The sequence below is a fragment of the Aethalodelphis obliquidens genome, unplaced genomic scaffold (genome assembly GCF_003676395.1).
Source record: "Aethalodelphis obliquidens isolate GAN/ISIS:26980383/991018 unplaced genomic scaffold, ASM367639v1 scaffold17, whole genome shotgun sequence".
In the NCBI taxonomy this organism is placed as follows: Eukaryota; Metazoa; Chordata; class Mammalia; order Artiodactyla; family Delphinidae; genus Aethalodelphis; species Aethalodelphis obliquidens.
Genome location: NW_020837961.1, coordinates 12,163,729 through 12,187,493, shown reverse-complemented (window position 1 = coordinate 12,187,493; position 23,765 = coordinate 12,163,729). Strand labels below are relative to the sequence as shown.

Below are 23,765 nucleotides of genomic sequence, written 5' to 3'. Positions count from 1 at the left end.
CAATGCAGCCAAAAATAAATAAATAAATAAATAAAAAGACCTTGTTGATTCAAAATCTACTAATTAAGAAAGGTTATGTTAGGTGGTAACAGTATAAATAATGTTAAAGAATGAATATTAAGCTACTTGTGAAAATAAAATATTTTAACACCTCTTCAAGGAGTTAATAGGTCTTTATAGCATGCAAAACTAATGCTAATGGAAAATAATCAAAAGTCCTGTATTCAGCTAGAGATAATAACAATACATCTTGTCAGTTTCATCTACTCCAATGTGTTTCACATTAAATATATTGGATTCAATAGTGCAGAAATTCTCAACCATGGCAGCTTCTTGGTATCACCTGTATAGCTTTTAAAACGCTATTCAGCAGAGATTCTAATTTAATTGATTGGAGTGGGGCTCACACATTCCTTAGTTTTAAAATCTCCACAGACAATTTTAATGGGTAACTAGGTATGAGAACCACTATGTTAGCACATTGTGAAAGCAAATGACTTGGTCTATAAGCAGCATTTTAAAAATGAAATACAGTATGTATGTAGTAAGGTAATCTTAATTTGTGAAACTTTCACATTGGTTATGTTTGTGTCAGTGTGTGGACATGAATATTTACTTGGTTGCTATGCAAAATATATTTTTGACCCTGGATTATGCTAATCCAGTCGTTGGAACTGGTCTTCTTACTCACAAACTGAGTTTATGTGAAATTATTTTTCTATTCATAAGGACCTTCCTGGGAAATTAAATTGGCTTGCAGTATGTAGAAGGTAAGAACACAGATACTGGGGCTAAACTATCTGAGTTTGAGTCGCTGATCTGCCACTAACTGGCCTCAGTGACTAGGCAAATTCCTCGATCTCTTTGTGTTTCAGTTTCTTCAGCTGTAAAGTAGAGAAAATAACAGTTGCTACCTGATAGAAGTGTTATTAGGATTAAATGAGTTAATGTTTGTGTAGCATTACAGCAGTACACTATAGTAAGGAATATGTAAATATAAATACATTTTAAGTAAATAAGATTAAAAGAGACTGCAAAACAATCTTTATTTCTTTAATAAAGACAGCAAAAATGTCTTTATTCTAGATGACAACATGTTTCACAATCAAAAGAACACAGCCAAAGCATGGGATTTATAACCAATAATTCACTGGAGAAGGAGTGCTAAAATCAAACCTAATTTCATATTCAACCGATGGGAAGAATAAATCCTAGAAATATTGACTGAATATGTTCTTAGTTGGTACCTATTTACAAAAACCTTTAAATTTGCTTTATCTTTTATTTTAGCACATTGAATGTTTTCATATTTAATAATGAAATGATTTCTGTCTTTATTTCAATCAAAATGTGATAGGATACGCTGCCTGTTGAATGTCGTGTGAACATATTGTGATCTTGTACTGCACCGGGTCTCCTAACTGAACGAAGCGTCCCTCAAAGATACTTTGTTCAGAGCTTTTGAGGTTGCAAGTGAAGCCCAGAAGTAGGAGCAGTGAGTAAAATTTCAGTTCCTGTAGTCACTTGGGTAGATTTCAGTTTTGGATTTGGGAAATTATAGGCTCCATGATAAATATTTCAGGCTGCCGACTACAATGAAAAGTAATTAAAGCAGCTATGACAACAGGTGCTGTATGGGGGAAATGGTGCCTTTTATCATGAGGTTATGGGTGCATGTGCTAAACGTGCTCATCATTTTCTCTTTTCTATTATTCACCGAATACCCCGGGGAGATTATTCTATTGCCAGCATTTATAGGATATAATGAAACCACATTAAATATGTATCTGATTGCTACCAACTGTGTAGAAAGCTTATGCTAACTATGGTTACGTACGGCGAGTTAGGCTCAGACCAGTGAAGTTCAACTTCACCGGGACTTCTTTGTGCTTGACCCATGGGCCTTCACTGTTTCATTGACCTTTAGTTCAAGCATCAGATACCTTTTTATTTGTTTGCTTGTTAAATGAAAAGTTTAAGAGGGTTGTAATAAGATATATACTGCTTTAAGACTATGTGTTGCCATATAGGGAACTCCTTAACATATGGCATATGAACAGCTACAATGGAAAATGATTTTAATCTTATCAGCTTTAATTATATATTTCTTTGGAATATTGAGCACTGTATTTCACAACTCATCTGATTTTAACTTTGTCCAACTCGTAGGCTTCTCCTTAAAAACAAAAAGGAAAGGTGTTTTAAATAATATAGTGGTTCAATTTTAGTTAATAAGGAATTATGTCCATATTAAATGTCTAAAATGAAGCCATGAGTAAGAGAATGTTTTGTAAAATAAAATGTTCAACAAATGAGTTATGATAATGCTTCTTTTATTTTTTATTATTTATTTTATTTATTTCTTTGGTTGTGCTGGGTCTTAGTTGCGGCAGGCAGGCTCCTTAGTTGTGGCGTGCAAACTCTTAATTGCGGCATGCGTGTGGGATCTAGTTCCCTGAGCAGGGATCGAACCTGGGCCCCCTGCTCTGGAAGCGCAGAGTCTTAACCACTGCGCCACCAGGGAAGTCCCAATAATGCTTCTTTAAAACTTTCTTTTCTTAAAGGTTAACGAAAAGTTTTTAATCTTTTACTTTCTACTTGTATAGAAGATGATTATAATTGAATGGTAATCAAACTGCTGCCTTAAATGTAGAAGTAACTTTTATGTATATATTATCCCTTTTTATTATAACATTTCCTTTCTACAAGGAGACACATTCTTGCAAGGTTATATGGATTTAGGAGTCATTTCTGTGTATATATAGATCAGTACTTGTTCGTAGATGGCAACTTTATGGTCTACAGTTAGGTTTACTGACCTCAGAAGAAAAAGAATCAAATCTAATGAGGCATAGTAATATTCAATTATTTAACTACAAGTCTAATGCAATAAATTTAAAGGTTAAATGTGTTGAATTTGCATACACTATTGACATCCTTATAATGTTTCAAATAAATTTGCTGTCAAAGTACCTGAGAGCTTTGGAAATATCATATTGAATTTCATGAGAAATTATTTCTTCTGTGCATTGTAGCTTTATGAATATAGGAAAATAAGTATCTCTAAAACTTTATGAAAAAGAGAATTTGAATATATTCTGAGTTTTAAATAATTTATTTAAACAAATGTTTACGGTACCTACTCCATGCCTGGCACAACCAGGCTGAATAAGTCACTATTATAGATCCAAACGCTTAGAAACGTGCTTTTCTTTCAGAGTGAGGATTCAGGAACCATCTCCCCAACTCTCTCTAGTGTTTAGAATTATTGATCTGAAAAGCAGAGATTCTCTATGGGCATAGCTCTGCTTCCTAGAGAAGTCCCTGGGCAAATGCATTCAACTCAGTGGGTCCCACAGTCAAGTAGGAATGGAGCCACTGAAAAGAAGGAGATTTTTGATTGAAATTGATCTACAACTTTCTGACGCTATAGGCGTCATAGAAGAATTCTGCAATCTGTATAATCAACAGCACTCCTGCCTTCTGGTTGATTAGAGTTTATTTAACTAGGTTTTGTTCATTTATTTATTGGAAACTTTTTTATTTATTTTTATTTTTTATTTATTTAGGTTACAAGTGAACGAGAGAGACTCCATTCCTGCACCTATGGAGCTTATGCGCATCTAGTTGGGAAATCAGATAAGGGAGCAGCAATTAGAAAACAGCATGGCATAAAAAGAAATGGAATTGAGTTATTTGTAGTGAGGTTGGTGGACCTAGAGTCTGTCATACAGAGTGAAGTAAGTCAGAAAGAGAAAAACAAATACCATATGCTAACACATATTTATGGCATCTAAAAAAAAAAAGGTTCTGAAGAACCTTGGGGCAGGACGGGAATAAACACTCAGATGTATAGAATGGACTTGAGGACAGTGGGAGGGGGAAGGGTAAGCTGGGACGAAGTGAGAGAGTGGCATGGACATATATACACTACCAAATGCAAAATAGATAGCTAGTGAGATGCAGCCGCATAGCACAGGGAGATCAGCTCGGTGCTCTGTGACCACCTAGAGGGGTGGGATAGGGAGGGTGGGAGGGAGATGCAAGGGAGAGGGGATATGGGGATATATGTATACATATAGCTGATTTACTTTGTTATACAGCAGAAACTAACACAATGATGTAAAGCAATTATACTCCAATAAAGATGTTAAGAAAAAAAAGAAAATGCAGCATGGCAACTGCAGTGATCAGTATTGCTGAGAGGCCAAATAAGGTGAGTATGAGTATTTATAAATGTTCATTAGACTTAGACACAGCATATTTCATTGCTTTGCCAAGGGCAGATATAATTTCTGTATCATGCGCAGCAACTTTCTTGCCATTCTAGTGCTATGTTTTAAGTCCTGTGGTAGGCATTTTGGATATATTACCTTATGATCTTCACAATATCCCTCAGATCTGAAACTGCTGTGTTAATCTGACACAAGGAAGTCAAACTTATAAAACTTGTTTTGAACCACAGAGACTTACAGTTGGAAGTAGGTTTACTTTTTTCCTTTATACCACACTGCCTCATAGGAGTTGTAGCCTAAACCCTGGGGATGTTGTCTCAAGTCCTAACTGTTTCAAGGCGGGTCCTGATCTCTTTTTAGTCGAGTTTGCACCAGCCCCTGGTTCCCAATTTATAACCCAGTTTGGACTTCAGCGTTATTGTTCTGTGTCCAAGTTTTGTCTCAGATATCTGCCTAGAGTAGTAGACAGCACAACCATTGACATTTTGGGCCAGGTGGACATTTGTGGTGATGGCTGTCCAACACATTGTAGGAGGTTTAGCGGCACTCCTGGCCTCTACCCACTAGATGCCAGTTGTACCCACCCACCCCCAACAGTGACAATATAAAATGTCTCCACACATTGCCAAATGTCCCTGGGGAGCAAAATCACTCCCAGTTGAGAACCACTAGCCTAGAGCCAGAATCCATTTAGGACCGATGCTCTGCCTTACCCCTATAAGCCTTTGTCTCTTCCTCTTCTATACCATGAAGAACCTGGGATCCAGTCCCTGACCACTGGGCATGCTGTTATGGTGCCCCTATCTAATCACCACTGTCCCCCGACTTCGATTCTAGTAGCCTTCTCCTCAATATACCACCACTGGGCTCCACCTGCCTACAGGGAAAAGTATGTTACACCACTTGAAACAGCCCACCTGGTAGCCTTTTTCCACATCTGTGTCAACTCCAGTTGCTGAACTGCATTTCTTCTTCATTCCTGCAGCCAAGTGGCTACCTCTCTAAAGTCTACTTTAAGGTCTAAATACCTGCTTTCTGTCTCTTCTGTTATAGTTAACCAGGAAGTTTCTGTCCGTATTCCAAGATAGGAGCCTAATAATGACACAAAAGCATGTTTAAGGGGGAGGGTATAGCAGCCTTCTAGACAATTTCCAAAGCATCTCTACTTTCCTTTAAAGAAATCCTATTATAGCTTAAGCGTCCATCAATTAGTTTAAACCCCCTTTCAAACTTTATTTGCTGTATTATCCCTGGGGCAATGTATCCAATTAAGTGGTGCCTCATTTAATATTTAATATGCATTAAAGTGGCTTTTTCAAATTCTAGAGTTGTGTACTAGTTTTAGAATCAGGGGCTTCAGTAAGTAAGGTGATATCCTTAGTCATACTCAAACCTGCACCTCCAATATTTAATTATCACCTTCACAGGTTTTATGTTCCCACACTTGGGTTTTTCTTTTTATATAGTTAGTCAGAAGCACTTTTCTCTTCTTGATTATTTCCGTTGCTGTGAGCTTAATACTCTCTTACGCCTGTTCTAGGCTTGGCAAACAATATTGTGTGCAATGTTCCAAATGCAGATCTGCCATCATTTTGCTTTGTTTTGTTTTTATAAGAGTAAAATAATATTTTCTGTTATAAACACTCTTTCTGTTGATTCTGATTTTGAATACTGGGCTATTTCAGACAATTCCATTAAAAAACAGAACAAGACAGTTTATTCAATGAAATATCAATATTTAGTCACTCTAGTTGATGACATTTTATGTCAAATTCCCTCTTCAACATAAGATGATTTTTATATGTATAACTGATTCACTTTGCTGTACACCTAAAACTAACACAACACTGTGAATCAACTATATTCCAATAAAAATTATAAAAACAGAAGATGTATTTTGCTAATTTATATAATGAACCAACTATATATGTCCTATATCTATATGTACATATTTCTAATATGAACGTTGATCATCCAGCTATGGCCTATAAGATTACATCTCCATTATTAAGCCTGGTCTCTTTTGAAAAGGTGTCATTCTGGGTGTCAGCCATCCAAGAAACCTAAGGTATAATTTATTTAGGGGGGTGAGGGGATATTACTCTCTAGATTCATCTAGATATGATGAATCTAAGAATGCTGAGGAGAATCCCTGGATAGGAATTAAGTATAAATAACACTAGTTATAACTAAATGATTCTTTATGTGAGGCAAATAAGAAATTTATAGTTTCGTGTAATCATCACGGTAACCATATAATGCAAGTGGACACAATGTTATTATCCCTATTTTGTAGCTGAAGCAATTGAAGCAGAGAGTTTTCAGTAATATGTCCAAAGTCACTCAGGTAGTAAGCGGAGAACTGAGATATAAACCCAGGTCTTCTTACATTCAAAATCCCCAGTCTAAGCCAATATATTCCTAAAAGTTTCTACAAAGGTGGCAGGCTGGGAGCGAGGCAAAAATATTGCTAGAGCATTTCTCTAAAGCACTGTCCAAAAGAAATATACTACAAATCATATGTGTAATTTGAAATTTTCTAGTAGCCACTTTACAGTAAAAGAAACAGATGAAAATAATTTTAATAGGGTATTTTATTTAACTTACCTAATGTGTCCGGATATTATCATTTTAATATGTAATCAATATAAAAATTATTAATTTTACATTCTTTTTTTGTGTTAAGTCTTTGAAATCCAGTGTGCATTTTATACCTTCAGCACATCTCAATTTGGACTGTGTTTAATTTAAGTACTTAATTGACACTTGTGGCTAACAGCTACTGTATTACACAGCACAGCTCAAGAAACCTCAAAACTGGATTTAGGTAACTTATATTTTAAAGACTGCCTTGTATTGTGCCATTTTATCTCACTTTTAAGATTCTTCTAGCCTCGAGTAATTGCATGTTAGAGTGATCCAGCGTGGCCTCAATCATGTTGTGAGGAATTAAAAGATTGATGGGAATCAATAACCACCCCCTACCACTTCTACTAATGGCCATCATAATGGTGGCAGGTGAAATTAGTTAGGAAATCCCAGGGGAAAGGTGAAATCAAGGGACAAAAGTCAGGATTTTCGATCTAGCTGCTCCTGCTTCATCCCAAATCCTGGAATCTTCTTTTCTGAGGAGGTTAGTGATTGCCTTAAATTTGTTACAGCAGTTTGGAATTTGGGCACTAGTGATTTTCAGTGTATTAGTCTTTGACCTTTCCTTTCTTGCCTAATGTCCTTTTATTTGGTGAATTTACAAACAGGTTGCTTCCTGGAAAGTGTAGACACAGCCTTCTTCTTTTTCCTAAGAAGATTAATCCAGTGAGTGATCTGGGAGAGGGCGATTAAATCTTTCCCCCCAGTAATCTCCAGCAGCTCCCCTCACCAAACTGATGCCAGAAACGCAGCAGCTTAGGTAGCAACAAACTCCCAACCCCATGGCCGTGCAGCAGTCGCTTCTATTTAGAGCAGCGGTCCCCAACCTTTTTGGCACCAGGGACCGGTTTCGTGGAAGACAATTTTTCCACGGATCGGGGGTGGGGGTGGGCGAAGAGTGATGGTTCAGGTGGTAATGTGAGCAATGGGGAGCGGCAGATGAAGCTTCGCTCACCGCCTGCCGCTTACCTCCTGCTGTGACGCCCTGTTCCTAACAGGCCACAGACCAATACCGGTTCACGGCCCGGGGGTTGGAGACCCCTGATTTAGAGTTTCTAGCATCACTGTAGTTTAATCCTAGAAGCAAAATGAAGAGGTTAATAACAGACAACTGAGCAAGAAAACCAGGCTTCCATAGCAGCTAAAAAGACTTAAGACCAAGAACTGGTTCACAAAGTGGGCAACGGAGTGTGTTACCAAAGCACAAAGAAACTGGATATTTACAATGAGGAGCTGAGGCGAGGAATACTTTTACCAGTAAGATATTTCAGGATAGTTGTGCTGTAATCATGAGTTTTGGGAAAATAAGTAGAGCATGATCATTGTAAATTATGTAATTCAGAAAAATGTTTTAAATCGTGTACTTGCTAACATTCCATTACAAATGGAATTGTGTGGAAAATTTTAGATCTGAACTACCACTTGAACTAAGACAATCTGCAGGAATCTAATATATGTGGAAATGTGTACAGCAGAATACCCTCAGCGTTCAGTCTCACCCCTGGATGAAACTTTTTAAGGTTTTCCCTTTTCTTTATTCGGCCTTGTTCACCTACATTTGTAACTCAAAGGTGGATGTGAGTTTCACAGAGATAAACAGAGTGTGGAAACTAGGTTTATGTTTGATAGCCCCTAAGGTAATTGAGGCTGGTATGTTTTGGAGACCAATGGAAAATCACAGCAAAGAGAGCTGAGAGGACATAATAAGATAAAACACGTCTGATTCAATGATTAGGCACACATTTGATTTTGTGCTTTGTACCAAGCAAGCTGACATCTAGAATACAGAGTCCCATCTATTTCTTGAACAGACCTAAGAATGGAAAGGAGTTGGCTATAAAGTGACTTATTCTCTTTACTCCGCCTGCAGACTTATCTTCTAAGAGCAAAGCAGATGTTAATCTGGGGAGCATTTCACCTTAATTTCTAAGCATGTGAAGTGTCCTGTTCTGACACATTTCCCTAATTTGTCACAATCAGTATCACGGAGACTAGGTCCTGAACAAAACAACAGTGACAACCAAAAGGCCAATGGGAACTGCAAGTGGAGATCAGAGACGTGTGTCCCTTTTCAGATTGAACAGCACCGCTCTCCCTGCTTCCTCCCTCCTCCCCGTGAAAAGACTGGGAAACCCAAGGAAATAGAAATAGGCCAATAATTTTAATCTAGCCCAGTTCCTGATTACTGAATTTTTAAAATAATTGTTTTGGAAATTTAAGCATAACTGGCTTGGAACTAGAAGACTTTATAGAAAAAAAAAATAAGGTAAACTCTGAATGGTGATCCTTCCCTCTCTTTACTGCCTTTATTTCTTCCAATAAAGAAGACTAGAATGGGAGATTTTTACAAACACTCATGATAATGTTTCTAAGAAAATCTTAAGTTAACCTACCCCTGTTTTTTTTAAACTACCATGAAAACTTACTTTAAAAATTGTATATAACAACATCAGGCCAGTTTCTTAATTCTTTGCTCAACGGCTTTTTTCCTAAACTATTAGACATCTCATGGAGAAAATATTTTGCATCTATTGAAGAAGGAACTTGATTTTACGTGGATAATTCATCCCTTGCCCTGGGCTGACAGCAAAAGGGCCAAGCTCTCCATATGTTGAACAACATTCCACAATGGCATAAGCACACAGACAGGTTTGTGGCTGTTGCTACTTGTTTCTGTGTCAGAGAGGGGCATTTTCACTTCTCAAAACTTTCCTGGATTTTTTCTTTCCTTTTCTTTATAGATTTTGCTGATCTATGGCAACATACCAACATAAATTTCGTGAGACTTAAGTACTCCTTATAAAGACATGAAATCTTTTTCCATCGACTGTGCATGGTCCTTTTTTTAAAAAGGAAAAAAAAAAAAAAAAAAAGGAGTTCCTTAAAATGGTCCTGCATCTGAGGTCCGTGAGATCCTTATTTTAATCAGTCAACCTGGGTTCAGCACATACCACAAACACATCATTAAATAAGCCTCTATTTGTAAAAGGTATAAATTCTCCCATATAGGATGTGAATTGCCAGATGTTCCAAACCCTAGTATACTCCAAAATCTGTTTCATTAATCTGCTTCCTAGACTGAAGTTCTCCTTATTAAATCCTTTATTTCACTTAGACTAAAAAGGTAGGAACATCGTCTACATGAGGGCACTGTTTAAAGCCTGTATATAAGATACATAGAATAGGTAAAATGTTGATCAAATCATGTCAATTTGTCTTTGATCTAACAGTAAGTGTCGTAAGGTATGGAGCCTATACTTACTTACATGCCAAACTAATCATCTTCTTCACCACACACTGTAAGGTAAAGCTAGTTTTCTAAACAGAGGCTAACGGCAGAAAGATCTCCAAACCCAGCTCTCTACTGCATATTTGATCTTGCTGAAATCAAAGCATCAGAGGACTGGGAAATGATTGGTCCACCTTCAAACCAATCCACCTTTCAAGTTTTTTGAGGAGTTGTCCCGTTTGTGTGTAAAGTCTCTCAGAGGAAGACTTCTGACAGCAACTCATGTATACTAAATCTTCCTGGTGGGAAAATCTTTCCTATTCCCTAATTGAGTTTAGAACCACTGTAAAAAAAAAAAAAAAAAAAAACCAAAAAGAATTATAGAGAAGTTAAGACCCATGGGAAAAAATTCCCCACAAGAAAGCCCAAGTGCAATATTTCTTTGATGGCAAAATTATAACCCAGAATTTCTTCAAACTGAGCAATGAAAAGCTCACAAATTTTCAGATTAGCGTATGAGTGAATAGAATCTGTAACAGTGACATCTGGTGGCTTTTATTATAATGCTGTGACATCTTTTGTACAATGCCACACCATAGTTAAATAGAATTATGACATGCCTTGTGCTCTGTGCATGACAAAATAAATACATGCATATTAGCTTTTTACCAAAGTATTCCTTCTAAACTGGGTACAACAAAATGTCACTTTTTTTTTTTTTACGTTCACAAGTTTGAAACTTTCAGATAAGAGTATACAAATTTGTATTTTAACTTTAAACTTTTTGTCACCCTGCGATGAACTTGCTGGCTTTAAATGTACGTGTATTTAACTTTCATTCACTTTCCTCGTGTTGAAGAAGAGTAGGCTCAGATTGGCATACTCTTTCAGAGCTGCTTCCAACACCAGTCCGTCCCTCACAGTAGCTAAAACCCCAGGCTGTCTGGAAGAAATTTAATTCATTGCCCTCTTGATCTCCACCAGGGCTAAATAGAGAGGGAAGGGTGAACAGGTGACTCCCAGTCTTTCTCGGGGTGTTGAATGTTTATGATGACCTTGGTTTGTCCATGTGCACCTCTCCCCTCACCCCATCCTGAGGTCTAGCAACTCATACTCTGAAAAACTTTCCAAACACAATGAGAAAACTATGAGAACATATATATAAGCAACAAAGATTCTTTTAAAAATTATGTTTTAGCTCCACAGAGTTTGTTTGTTTGTTTATTTATTTATTTATTTTTGGCTGCGTTGGGTCTTCTTTGCTGCGCGCGGGCTTTCTCTAGTTGCGGCGAGCGGGGGCTGCTCTTTGTTGCAGTGCGCGGGCTTCTGTAGTTGTGGAGCGCGGGCTCAGTAGCTCTGCGGCACGTGGGATCTTGCCGGACCAGGGCTTGAACCCGTGTCCCCTGCATTGGCAGGCGGATTCTCAACCACCGCGCCACCAGGGAAGTCCCTCCGTAGAGTTTTATAACACTGTCCTTCAACTTGCAGTTTTTTCACTGATTGGAAAGCAGTCAGGAGACTGATCTCTTTGGCAATTCTCATCTCTTACACTTCTTTGACAGTTGCTCTCTTTGTAAATGTTGGCTGATACAGAGCTCCTATGACAACGTTCTGTCATTAAGGTGACTTTTAACCTTGTGTTTTCTATAGATTTTGTACACAGATAATTTACATTAGATCATTTGGTTTAATTTGCACTGTTGAGTCTAGAAAAGAAATGTGGCTCAGATAGCAACAACTGCGCTTGTGTGTGCAAGTTGATGATCTAAGCATCAGACCAAACGTGATATTTCTGATTATAATGTGTTATATTTAACTATATTCAAATAAGCACATTCATTGGCTTGCTTCAAGAACCTGCAATTTCTGCTTGCTTGCTTTCTGTCTGTCAGGGCATGTTATTTGTGGTAGACAACAGCACTCATCAAGAGAAACACTTTATTTGAGAGTTACAGAAACAAACTGTATTCCAGCAACTGAACTGCATTAACAGCAATGCACTCTTTCCACAACACTACATTGTGAATATATTCAGGCAAAGAAAATACTAGATACAAATGCCATTTTGTAAATAGGCCATGCCGTGGAGTTCAAATTCAAAGAATAAATCTACTAATAAGTCAGTTTTATTATCACTTAATCCTTCATGAGGATAAAGAATTCTTTTTCCAGGTATATCTAATCTGTGAAATAGTGTATCAGGATTAGTATCCGTCTGCCCTTTATGACTATTTACATCAGTCCCCATAAAAAGCAGAAGACTCCTTGATGAAATTTTCCAGCCTGAAGAACCATCTAAACACTGAAAACTCCCAAATTGATAATTCCATGTTTCTACTAACCTCCAGATTGTTCTCTAACTGGATGTCTAGTAGACATCTCAAATTTAACATGTCCAGAGAATTCCTGATCTGTCCACCAAAGCATCTTCTCCTACAGGATCCACCATCTGAAAAAGTGGCATCTTCATTCTTCTAGTAGCTCACTCTAGAAAATCTTGAGTCATCTCTGACTTCTCTCATACACATATCCAATTCAATCCATCAGTAAATCTATTGGTTTTCCACCATCAAACTAGATCCTGATTTAATCACCCTTTACCACTCCATCATTATTATCTTTGTCCAAACCACTATTTTCATTTGCCTGATTATTCCACTCTTTAACCTACTGTGTAATCTCATTCCAGCCACCAGAAGACTCCTTTTAGATCCAATATCATGTCATTGTTTTGCTCAAACCTTCCAACAGATTAATTTCTCACATAGAGTAAATTCTTACAATTTCTTAGAAGGCTCTAGATAGTCTGGTTCCTTCTCTCCTTCCTTTATCTGCCACTATGCTCTTCTTTGGTTAGGTTCCAACATCCTGGCCTTCTTGCTTCTACCAGACTGTATCACTGCTATTGCTTTGGGGCCTCTACTCTTTCTATTCCCTCTGCCTGAAACATCCTTTGGCCAGAAAACTTTTTTGCTGCCTCTCTCATTTCCTTCAGGTTTTTGTTGAAATCTCATCATCTCAGTGAGGCTTTCCCTGCCCATCCCTATATGTGATTATCTCCCTCCATCTATCCTTGGGCTTGCTATCTTCCTTCTCTGAATTTTCCTCCATTTACCCCCAACTGACATTATATATATAATGTATTTGTTCATGTCCATTCATTTCTCATAATATAAAGCCTGTGAGGAGACTGACAACTGTTTTGTTCACTGCTGTATTCCCAGCACACAGAACAGTGCCCAGAACACAATAAAAACTTAATAAATGATTGTCTGTAGCTGCATCACACATACACAATTCCTCAAAGGAAAGAACTTTCTCTCTGATTAACTGGGTATGTAGCATCATGTTTCTGATTAATCTGCTCTAAAACAAACCTGTTGTTGGGTGTCATAGAGCTTGAATACTAAATTCACCACACTAAGTTTCTTCAGTAATTGAAGACTAGCCTGGGGGTCTATGAATTGATAACCATTCCATTCTGCCTTTATTTCTATTGACTCCTAGAAATACATGAAATGCATTTTCTACCTTATTCTTGAGAGTGAACAAAGATTGATTTGCAAATTGGATATTTCTTTTATTTCAAATGAAATACCGCCTCTCAGGGTAGAGGTAAATCACTCATCCTGGTTATCTATCATTGTATAACAAATCACTCCAAAACATTAATTTGCTCATGAATCTCAACTGGGGAAAGGCTTGACAGAAATAGCTTGTCTCTGTTGCACTCAGCATCATCTAGAGTGGCTCAAAGGTGGGGCTGGAGTCACCTGAAGGCTCGCAGTTGACTCTGAGACCTTAGCTGAAGCTCTCGGCTGGAACACCTTGACCTGCCTCCACAGATGGTTTGGGTTTCCTCACCATACGGTGGCTGGGTTCCAAGGGTGAGCATTCCTAAGACAGAAGCTCAGGTAGAAACTGAGTCACCTTTTGTGAACCAGTCTTAGAAATCATGCAGTTTCGCTTTTGCAGCATTCTGTTTGTCAAGGCCATCACAAAGGCCTGTCTGATTTCAAAGCAAGGAGAAGGAGATTCTACCTCCCGATGGGGTGGTGGCAGGATTCTGAAAGAGCAGAGTGTACTAGATATATCGTTATGGTCATTTTTGGAAAATGCCAACTGTCACAGCTACTACAAGGTATTTGAGGTGATTTCAGCTCTACATTGATTAGAGTGAGATTCTTTTGATAGAGCTCATGGTGAAGATGTAGGATTTCCATGTTGTCTTTCAAATGATCTGTAGTATAAAGTGGGTAGTATCCATAAGGAGGGTAATGTGGTAGTTTTAAAATATGTCCACAAATCTTTTACAATCTTCCTATTAAGAAGTGGCCACTCTATCCCCTCCCCTTGAATCTTGTCTGGCCTTAAGAGACTCAATCATAACCAATACAATGCAGCAGAAGCGCTGTTTTGTGAATTCCAAGGCAGCTTTTAGCTTTGTCACTGGAACACTTGTGTTGGGAACTGTGAGCTGCCATGTAAGAAAGCCAACTATGCTTAGGCCTCCGGGCCGTGAGGAAGCCAAGGCCATGCTCAAGAGACCTTGCATCGGTGTTCTGGTTGCCAGTGCAACCGAGATCCCAGTTGACAGCCAGCATCAAGTACCAGCCCCAAGAGTGAGCCACCTTGGATGTCCAGCACAGGTGAACCTTGATAGCTTCAGTCCCACCTACCTCTGATGCTACCTCATGGGAGACCCCAGTGAGGACTGACCAGCCAAACCCTTCCAGAATTTTGGACCCACGAAATCATAAGCAAAATAAAATGGCTGTTTTGAGCCACTAAGTTTGGCAAATTTTTTATTTAGCAAAAATAACCAAACAGGTAGGGAGAATGGCCAAGGGAGTCTAATTTTTGTTCAAGAGCTAAAATGATAATCTTCAGTTCTCCATTTGCTATAAAAACATAGGTTGGTTTCAGTGATTAAACCCTTAATTATTCGTTTGCAGTAAAGTAATGTTTTAAAAAGTGAAAAAACTCTTCAAATTATTGAATCATCAATCCTAATCCTTTACAATAATTGTGAACATTGTGGACTGTGCACAAATAAACATGAGGACACTTTTATGTAGGTTTCAGCAAAGTCACTGTATAGTTGGAGAATATCATCAAAGTGTATTGAGTTCATAATGGTAAAGTTAATTGCTTAATATTTTAACTGATTTGTTGTAATAAATCATACAACTTTTTGGTTACTAACACAACTATAAATGTACACCTTGTTATACTGTCTTAATATAATGTTAATATTGAAAGTCAACCTTCTGTTAGATCTTTGAAAAGGCTAGAATGCTAGTAAATGTTAATGAGCTTTTAAAAATAACACCCTTTCAGACACAAAGAAGCAACAGTGAAATGCATCTATAAGTTAGAGAAATATTGGAGTGGCAGACTGAAAATAGTGAAACATAATTTAAGAAGAAGATCAAAATAAAAATTAGTTCAAAAAGTTGACCTGGTTCCTTCTGTTGATGAAAAATTACCAAAAAAATTATAGTAGCAACATATATATTTACTTTTTCATTGTTTCTCATTCAAGGCTGGAGTATTATTAGCTCTACAAATTTTTTTTCCACGTACAAACCAAGCATTATTTACTTAACTTCTTTCTTGATAGAACAGAAGCAAAGGGTGTGACCAGAGAATACTGCAATTAAGAGAACTGGCTTCCTCCTGGTGTGCTTGTAAATACTCCTGCATTCTAAGAATTGCAGTTTGGGTGTGTCCAGAGCAAATCTGAATTGTTACAGTTATTAAAAATAAAATCAAGTATATAGGGATCCAACTTCCTACAAATAAGTGGGCAACTATATATTTCAGTAAATATGATAGAACCACCATAAGACTCAAGGAAGGTAAATGCTCAAATTTTGTCTTAAAAAATTTTTTTTTTTACTATTTTTGACTTTCCACATATGATTACATTTGAGCCTCCGATCCCTTTCAAAAAACTTTTTGTTTTTGACCTTCAGACATAAAATACAGCTTTTGTGAGAACTTTGAGATCATTTTGTTACTTTTGGGACAGAGTTAAAATGGTTTACAATTTCAAACAGCTCCGAATCGTGATCGTGTGCGTCTGTGTGTGTGCCTGCACGTGTACGCCTGCCTATGTGGGTAAATAAGAAGCATGCCAGACAGCATCAAACATTCACTGCAGAGAGGTCCTGAATCTGGTTTGGCAAATCAGGATGCCACTGCGTATGAGGGTATTACTTACACGAGCGGCAGCTGTTCTTGTGACTCTAACGTTAAACACATTGGCTAAGTAGATTCTGAAGCCAGTGATAAACAAGTGTCTCAAAGATACATCCATACAACAGCACATGTTTAGCCTTTGATGCACTACAATGGGTGTCCCACATCAGCTTTCTTCTTCTTCAGGTTTCCTGCAGCCCCCCTGACTGTCCCTGTCACCCAGTGCCAGATGGGAAGTGAGAGCTCAGCTGATCTACCTCTTTGTGGTGGAAACCCCCAGAGCTTCAGCTCCAGGCTACAGGTTACCGAAGCCGTCATGAAAAATTCAGAGCTGATATTAACAAGTCTGCTGAAAGTAAAGCGCGTGTCACATTATCTACCCTGCCTTTCAGTTAATACTAAAGCTACTGTCGCCAAAGAAGAAATGCAGACTTGCTGTGCTTGTGTTCAGAGCTATTTGCGTTGTACTATGTAGATTCAGAAATAAGAAGAAAGATGTTGTAAAAAGTAGAAGACAGAAAGATCAGACAGCTGAATTACTGAGAATCCTTGAGAATGAGGATAGAAGAGAGAATTGAAAGTGGCCTCAATACTTGGAGTGAAATATGGAAATATGTTACTGAAGTTCCCCTCCTGCAGCTTCGGTAAATAATTAAACATGTTTATAATTGTTATATATGCACATTGCTGCTATTTATCCAGTAATAAATCTATTTCCTAAAGGTTCTTTTAATTAAAAAAGACAATCCTGTAGACAAAATTTTGAGATTAAAAAAATTACTAATTAATTTATTGAATACTTACTGTGTTCTAAGAACCATTCTAAACACTTTTCCTGTATTACCTCATTTACTTCTCACAACAAGCCAATAAGGTAGGAACTATTTATTGTTAAGCACCATTTTACTCATTAGGAAACTGATGCACTAGAAGGTTCAGTGACTTTCCTCTGGTCATGTAGTAAGTGGCAGGTTCAAACACAGGCAGTCTCTCTCCAGACCCAGTATACTTAACCACTACTCTATCACTACCTCACTCCCTTTCCAAATCAAGAGGTTTCATGCCTTAAAAACAATGACAACATTTTACAGATGCAGTTGAAATCCTCTTTGACAACCAACCTCAGTCCTATTACCATTGAATCTTTCCAGAGGCAACTATGATCATGAGCTTGGTGTGTATTTTAAAATACAATTTTATATTAAAAAAAAAAAAAATATATATATATATATACATAGTATGATATCACCCTGTAAATATATTTCTACAGCTTTCTTTTTTTCTCAACATTTGTTTTTTGAGATCTAACCGTAGTAAATGTAAAACTTAAAAGGAAAGCCTAGAGGAATGTGAGTTTGTGAGAATTTAACAGGGGAGGAAAAAAAAAAAACAGCGCTAACCCAGCCATAGGCTACAGTACATATATTACCTCATGAGCTGAATGGGATTTAATGGGAGCACATAGGAGGTCTTAGCATGAATGCAATGATTTAGTAGCTAGGCATCCACGTCAACCAACTGTCAAGCTCCTTTGATTCCCACTCCCCTTTCTAATGAAACGAAGGAGCCAGACCTCATCAGAATCATTCAAGAAAATACATGGAATCTCTTTGCAATTAAGAGATTTTTCTTTATTTTCAAAACATACCCATTTATGTTACTGTCAGGTCATAAAGTCATCCCTGAAATTTCATCAGGGTTAAAAATGTTTCTCAACTCGAATGCTATCAAATATACAATTTAAAGAAATAATACCAGGTTATTGTGAAACTTTCGTAGTGAAGTTTCCAAAGAGCTGAGAATATAGGTAAGTTTTCACATGCTTCCAACAGATAGAAGCTAACATATCAAGGAAGAAAAATATTAGGTGAATTGACTATACATGATTTGACCACAACCCTACCTTCTTGGTAATCTATGCAATAGCTGTTTAGTTGTAAAAGACCAGAACATTATCTGGGACTCATCATTCTTAGTCTAACCCTTACGCTGCTCTAAAACACAGTCTTCAAAGATAGGGAGGAGAAGAGGGGATGGAAAGATAAGCAGAGTGATTAAAATATCAATAGATAATATTCTCTAGCACATGTGAGTTTTATTACTGTAAACAAGTGGTGTAACACAGGTGAAGTATGTAATGAAATATTTTACCAGAAAACCATTTTAAGATTTAGTTTGTGCTATTTACTGCCATTTTCTCAAAATACACAATTTGAAGGCCAGGAATAGGATTTACTTGTATCAACACTAGAGTTTCACATGCATTTACCTATTGTCCAACTTCAATCTCAAAATCAAAATAGTTGTAATATGTTTGATTTTAAGAGAATAATCGAAATAGAGAGTAATGTAGAATTTCAGGTTAATTGCAAAAGCCAAGTGGATTGTTTGGTAGTCATAAATCTGGCCCTAGTTTTCCAAGAATCAAATAAGCAACGGTGCCAAAATTATAATTGAATGAAAAAGGAAATTCTAATATTCTTTTACTGTCATTGTGTAGGTTTTTACCCTCATTTATTTGTCAATGTTTTACTTCATGACAGTGTTCCAGTGTGTGATGATTATTCAAGTGCAATCTCACACTCTAATAAGTAAATGGAAAAGGATAACTTTCTTCTTTTTTCCTTCATCTATGAACAGTTTTCAGTTACCCTAATACTGAGCAAAGTTGGCAAGATAGTCATTTTAAATATCATTTGTACTAGAAATGCCATTACCAACTCCTTTCACTGCCTTGAGTTTATATTACTGGGGATAAAGTACAAGTTTGGCAACAAAAGAAATAAATGAAAATAAAGTAAGGATATTCTAGTTGATGCTTTTTTTTTTTTTTTTTTTTTGCAGTACGCGGGCCTCTCCCGTTGCAGATCACAGGCTCCGGACGCGCAGGCTCAGCGGCCATGGCTCACGGGCCCAGCTGCTCCGCGGCATGTGGGATCTTCCCGGACCCGGGCACAAACCCGTGTCCCCTGCATCGGCAGGCAGACCCCCAACCACTGCGCCACCAGGGAAGCCCTAGTTGATGCTTTTATCCTCTTAAAAAATCCCCAAACATCAGTGTGACTAGTGGAACAATACTTTTCACGATCAAACAGAAGTTTCCAACCATGCAGGGATGGGTGAGAGGCTAGAAAGAGACTGAAAGAGTAGAAGAAATCATAAGAACAAAGGACTTTCATTGTAAAGGTCTTTCATTGTATGAGAGCAGGTAGTGAGTATAAAGAGGTAAAAAGTTGGGTATTTGGAGTCTCAAATTTTTTTTTTTTACATCTTTATTGGAGTATAATTGCTTTACAATGGGTGTTAGTTTCTGCTTTATAACAAAGTGAATCAGTTATACATATACATATGTTCCCATATCTCTTCCCTCTTGCGTCTCCCTCCCTCCCACCCTCCCTATCCCACCCTTCTAGGAGGTCACAAAGCACCGAGCTGATCTCCCTGTGCTATGCGGCTGCTTCCCACTAGCTATCTACCTTACGTTTGGTAGTGTATATATGTCCATGCCTCTCTCTCGCTTTGTCACAGCTTACCCTTCCCCCTCCCCATATCCTCAAGTCCATTCTCTAATAGGTCTGTGTCTTTATTCCTGTCTTACCCCTAGGTACTTCATGACATTTTTTCCCCTTAAATTCCATATATATGTGTCAGCATACGGTATTTGTCTTTCTCTTTCTGACTTACTTCACTCTGTATGACAGACTCTAGGTCTATCCACCTCATTACAAATAGCTCAATTTCGTTTCTTTTTATGGCTGAGTAATATTCCACTGTATATATGTGCCACATCTTCTTTATCCATTCATCTGATGATGGACAATTAGGTTGTTTCCATCTCCAGGCTATTGTAAATAGAGCTGCAATGAAGATTATGGTACATGACTCTTTTTGAATTATAGTTTTCTCAGGGTATATGCCCAGTAGTGGGATTGCTAGGTCATATGGTAGTTCTATTTGTAGTTTTTAAGGAACCTCCATACTGTTCTCCACAGTGGCTGTATCAACTTACATTCCCACCAGCAGTGCAAGTGGGTTCCCTTTTCTCCACACCCTCACCAGCATTTATTGTTTCTAGATTTTTTGATGATGGCCATTCTGACTGGTGTGAGATGATATCTCATTGTAGTTTTGATTTGCATTTCTCTAATGATTACTGATGTTGAGCATTCTTTCATGTGTTTGTTGGCAGTCTGTATATCTTCTTTGGAGAAATGTCTGTTTAGGTCTTCTGCCCATTTTTGGATTGGGTTGTTTGGTTTTTTGTTATTGAGCTGCATGAGCTGCTTATAAATTTTGGATATTAATCCTTTGTCAGTTGCTTCATTTGCAAATATTTTCTCCCATTCTGAGGGTTGCCTTTTGGTCTTGTTTATGGTTTCCTTTGCTGTGCAAAAGCTTTGAAGTTTCATTAGGTCCCACTGGTTTATTTTTGTTTTTATTTCCATTTCTCTAGGAGGTGGGTCAAAAAGGATCTTGCTGTGATTTATGTCATAGAGTGTTCTGCCTATGTTTTCCTCTAAGAGTTAGATAGTTTCTGGCCTTACATTTAGGTCTTTAATCCATTTTGAGCTTATTTTTGTGTATGGTGTTAGGGAGTGACCTAATCTCATACATTTACATGTACCTGTCCAGTTTTCCCAGCACCACTTATTGAAGAGGCTGTCATTTCTCCACTGTATATTCCTGCCTCCTTTATCAAAGATAAGGTGACCATATGTGCGTGGGTTTATCTCTGGGCTTTCTATCCTGTTCCATTGATCTATCTTTCTGTTTTTGTGCCAGTACCATACTGTCTTGATTACTGTAGCTTTGTAGTATAGTCTGAAGTCAGGGAGCCTGATTCCTCCAGCTCCGTTTTTCATTCTTAAGATTGTTTTGGCTATTCGGGGTCTTTTGTGTTTCCATACAAATTGTGAAAGTTTTTTTTCTAGTTCTGTGAAAAATGCCAGTGGTAGTTTGAAAGGGATTGCATTGAATCTGTAGATTGCTTTGGGTAGTAGAGTCATTTTCACAATGTTGATTCTTCCAATCCAAGAACATGGTATATCTCTTCATCTATTTGTATCATCTTTAATTTCTTTCATCAGTGTCTTATAATTTTCTGCATACAGGCCTTCTGTCTCCTTAGGTAGGTTTATTCCTAGATATTTTATTCTTTTTGTTGCAATGGTAAATGGGAGTGTTTTCTTGATTTCACTTTCAGATTTTTCATCATTAGTGTATAGGAATGCAAGAGATTTCTGTGCATTAATTTTGTATCCTGCTACTTTACCAAATTCATTGATTAGCTCTAGTAGTTTTCTGGTAGCATCTTTAGGATTCTCTATATATAGTATCATGTCGTCTGCAAACAGTGACTGCTTTACTTCTTCTTTTCTGATTTGTATTCCTTTTATTTCCTTTTCTTCTCTGATTGCTGTGGCTAAAACTTCCAATACTATGCTGAATAAGAGTGGTGAGAGTGGGCAACCTTGTGTTGTTCCTGATCTTAGTGGAAATGCTTTCAGTTTTTCACCACTGAGGACGATGTTGGCTGTGGGTTTGTCATATATGGCCTTTATTATGTTGAGGAAAGTTCCCTCTATGAGTACTTTCTGCAGGGTTATCATAAATGGGTGTTGAATTTTGTCGAAAGCTTTCTCTGCATCTATTGAGGTGATCATATGGTTTTTCTACTTCAGTTTGTTAATATGGTGTATCACGTTGATGATTTGCGTATATTGAAGAATCCTTGCATTCCTGGAATAAACCCCACTTGATCATGGTGTATGATCATTTAATGTGCTGTTGGATTCTGTTTGCTAGTATTTTGTTGAGGATTTTTGCATCTATGTTCGTCAGTGATATTGGCCTGTAGTTTTCTTTCTTTGTGACATCCTTGTCTGGTTTTGGTATCAGGGTGATGGTGGCCTCATAAAATGAGTTTGGGAGTGTTCCTCCCTCTGCTATATTTTGGAAGAGTTTGAGAAGGATAGGTGTTAGCTCTTCTCTAAATGTTTGATAGAATTCGCCTGTGAAGCCATCTGGTCCTGGGCTTTTGTTTGTTGGAAGATTTTTAATCACAGATTTCAATTTCAGTGCTTGTGATTGGTCTGTTCATATTTTCTATTTCTTCCTGATTCAGTCTTGGCAGGTTGTGCATTTCTAAGAATTTGTTGATTTCTTCCAGGTTGTCCATTTTATTGGCATAGAGTTGCTTGTAGTAATCTCTCATGATCCTTTGTATTTCTGCAGTTGCTGTTGTTACTTCTTTTTCATTTCTAATTCTATTTATTTGAATTTTCTCCCTTTTTTTCTTGATGAGTCTGGCTAATGGTTTATCAATTTTGTTTATTTTCTCAAAGAACCAGCTTTTAGTTTTATTGATCTTTGCTGTTGTTTCCTTCATTTCTTTTTCATTTATTTCTGATCCGATTTTTATGATTTCTTTCCTTCTGCTAACTTTGGGGTTTTTTTGTTCTTCTTTCTCTAATTGCTTTAGGTGCAAGGTTAGGTTGTTTATTTGAGATGTTTCCCGTTTCATAAGGTAGGATTGTGTTGCTATAAACTTCCCTCTTAGAACTGCTTTTGCTGCATCCCATAGATTTTGGGTCATCGTGTCTCCATTGTCATTTGTTTCCAGGTATTTTTTTATTTCCTCTTCGATTTCTTCAGTGATCACTTCGTTATTAAGTAGTGTATTGTTTAGCCTCAATGTGTTTGTATTTTTTACAGATCTTTTCCTGTAATTGATATCTAGTCTCATAGTGTTGTGGTCGGAAAAGATACTTGATACAATTTCAATTTTCTTAAATTTACCAAGGCTTGATTTGTGACCCAAGATATGATCTATCCTGGAGAATGTTCCATGAGCACTTGAGAAAAATGTGTATTCTGTTGTTTTTGGATGGAATGTCTTATAAATATCAATTCAGTCCATCTTGTTTAATGTATCATTTAAAGCTTGTGTCTCCTTATTTATTTTCATTTTGGATGATCTGTCCATTGGTGAAAGTGGGGTGTTAAAGTCCCCTACTATGAATGTGTTACTGTTGATTTCCCCTTTTATGGCTGTTAGTAATTGCCTTATGTATTGAGGTGCTCCTATGTTGGGTACATAAATATTTACAATTGTTATATCTTCTTCTTGGATCGATCCCTTGATCATTATGTAGTGTCCATCTTTGTCTCTTCTAATAGTCTTTATTTTAAAGTCTATTTTGTCTGATATGAGAATTGCTACTCCAGCTTTCTTTTGGTTTCCATTTGCATGAAATATCTTTTTCCATCCCCTCACTTTCAGTCTGTATGTGTCTCTAGGTCTGAAGTGGGTCTCTTGTAGACCGCAAATATATGGGTCTTGTTTTTGTATCCATTCAGCCAATCTGTGTCTTTTGGTGGGAGCATTTATTTCATTTACATTTAAGGTAATTATCGATATGTATGTTCCTATTCCCATTTTCTTAATT

General features: G+C 37.4%; 2 long non-coding RNA genes across 2 annotated transcripts in view; both read left to right on the top strand.

Annotated features, from left to right (window-relative positions):
- LOC113625962 (uncharacterized) overlaps positions 1 to 3,742 on the top strand; it is a 199,709-nt gene extending 195,967 nt beyond the window's left edge. The window contains exon 7 of the long non-coding RNA XR_003434971.1: positions 3,570 to 3,742. This is a non-coding gene — a long non-coding RNA (uncharacterized LOC113625962). The remainder of the gene's footprint in view (positions 1 to 3,569) is intronic.
- A 360-nt stretch (positions 3,743 to 4,102) lies between these two features.
- On the top strand, positions 4,103 to 17,090 carry LOC113626119 (uncharacterized). Its single transcript, XR_003435046.1, has 3 exons — positions 4,103 to 4,216; positions 9,386 to 9,533; positions 16,504 to 17,090. It is a non-coding gene; the product is annotated as an uncharacterized LOC113626119 (long non-coding RNA).
- The last annotated feature ends 6,675 nt before the right edge of the window (positions 17,091 to 23,765 follow it).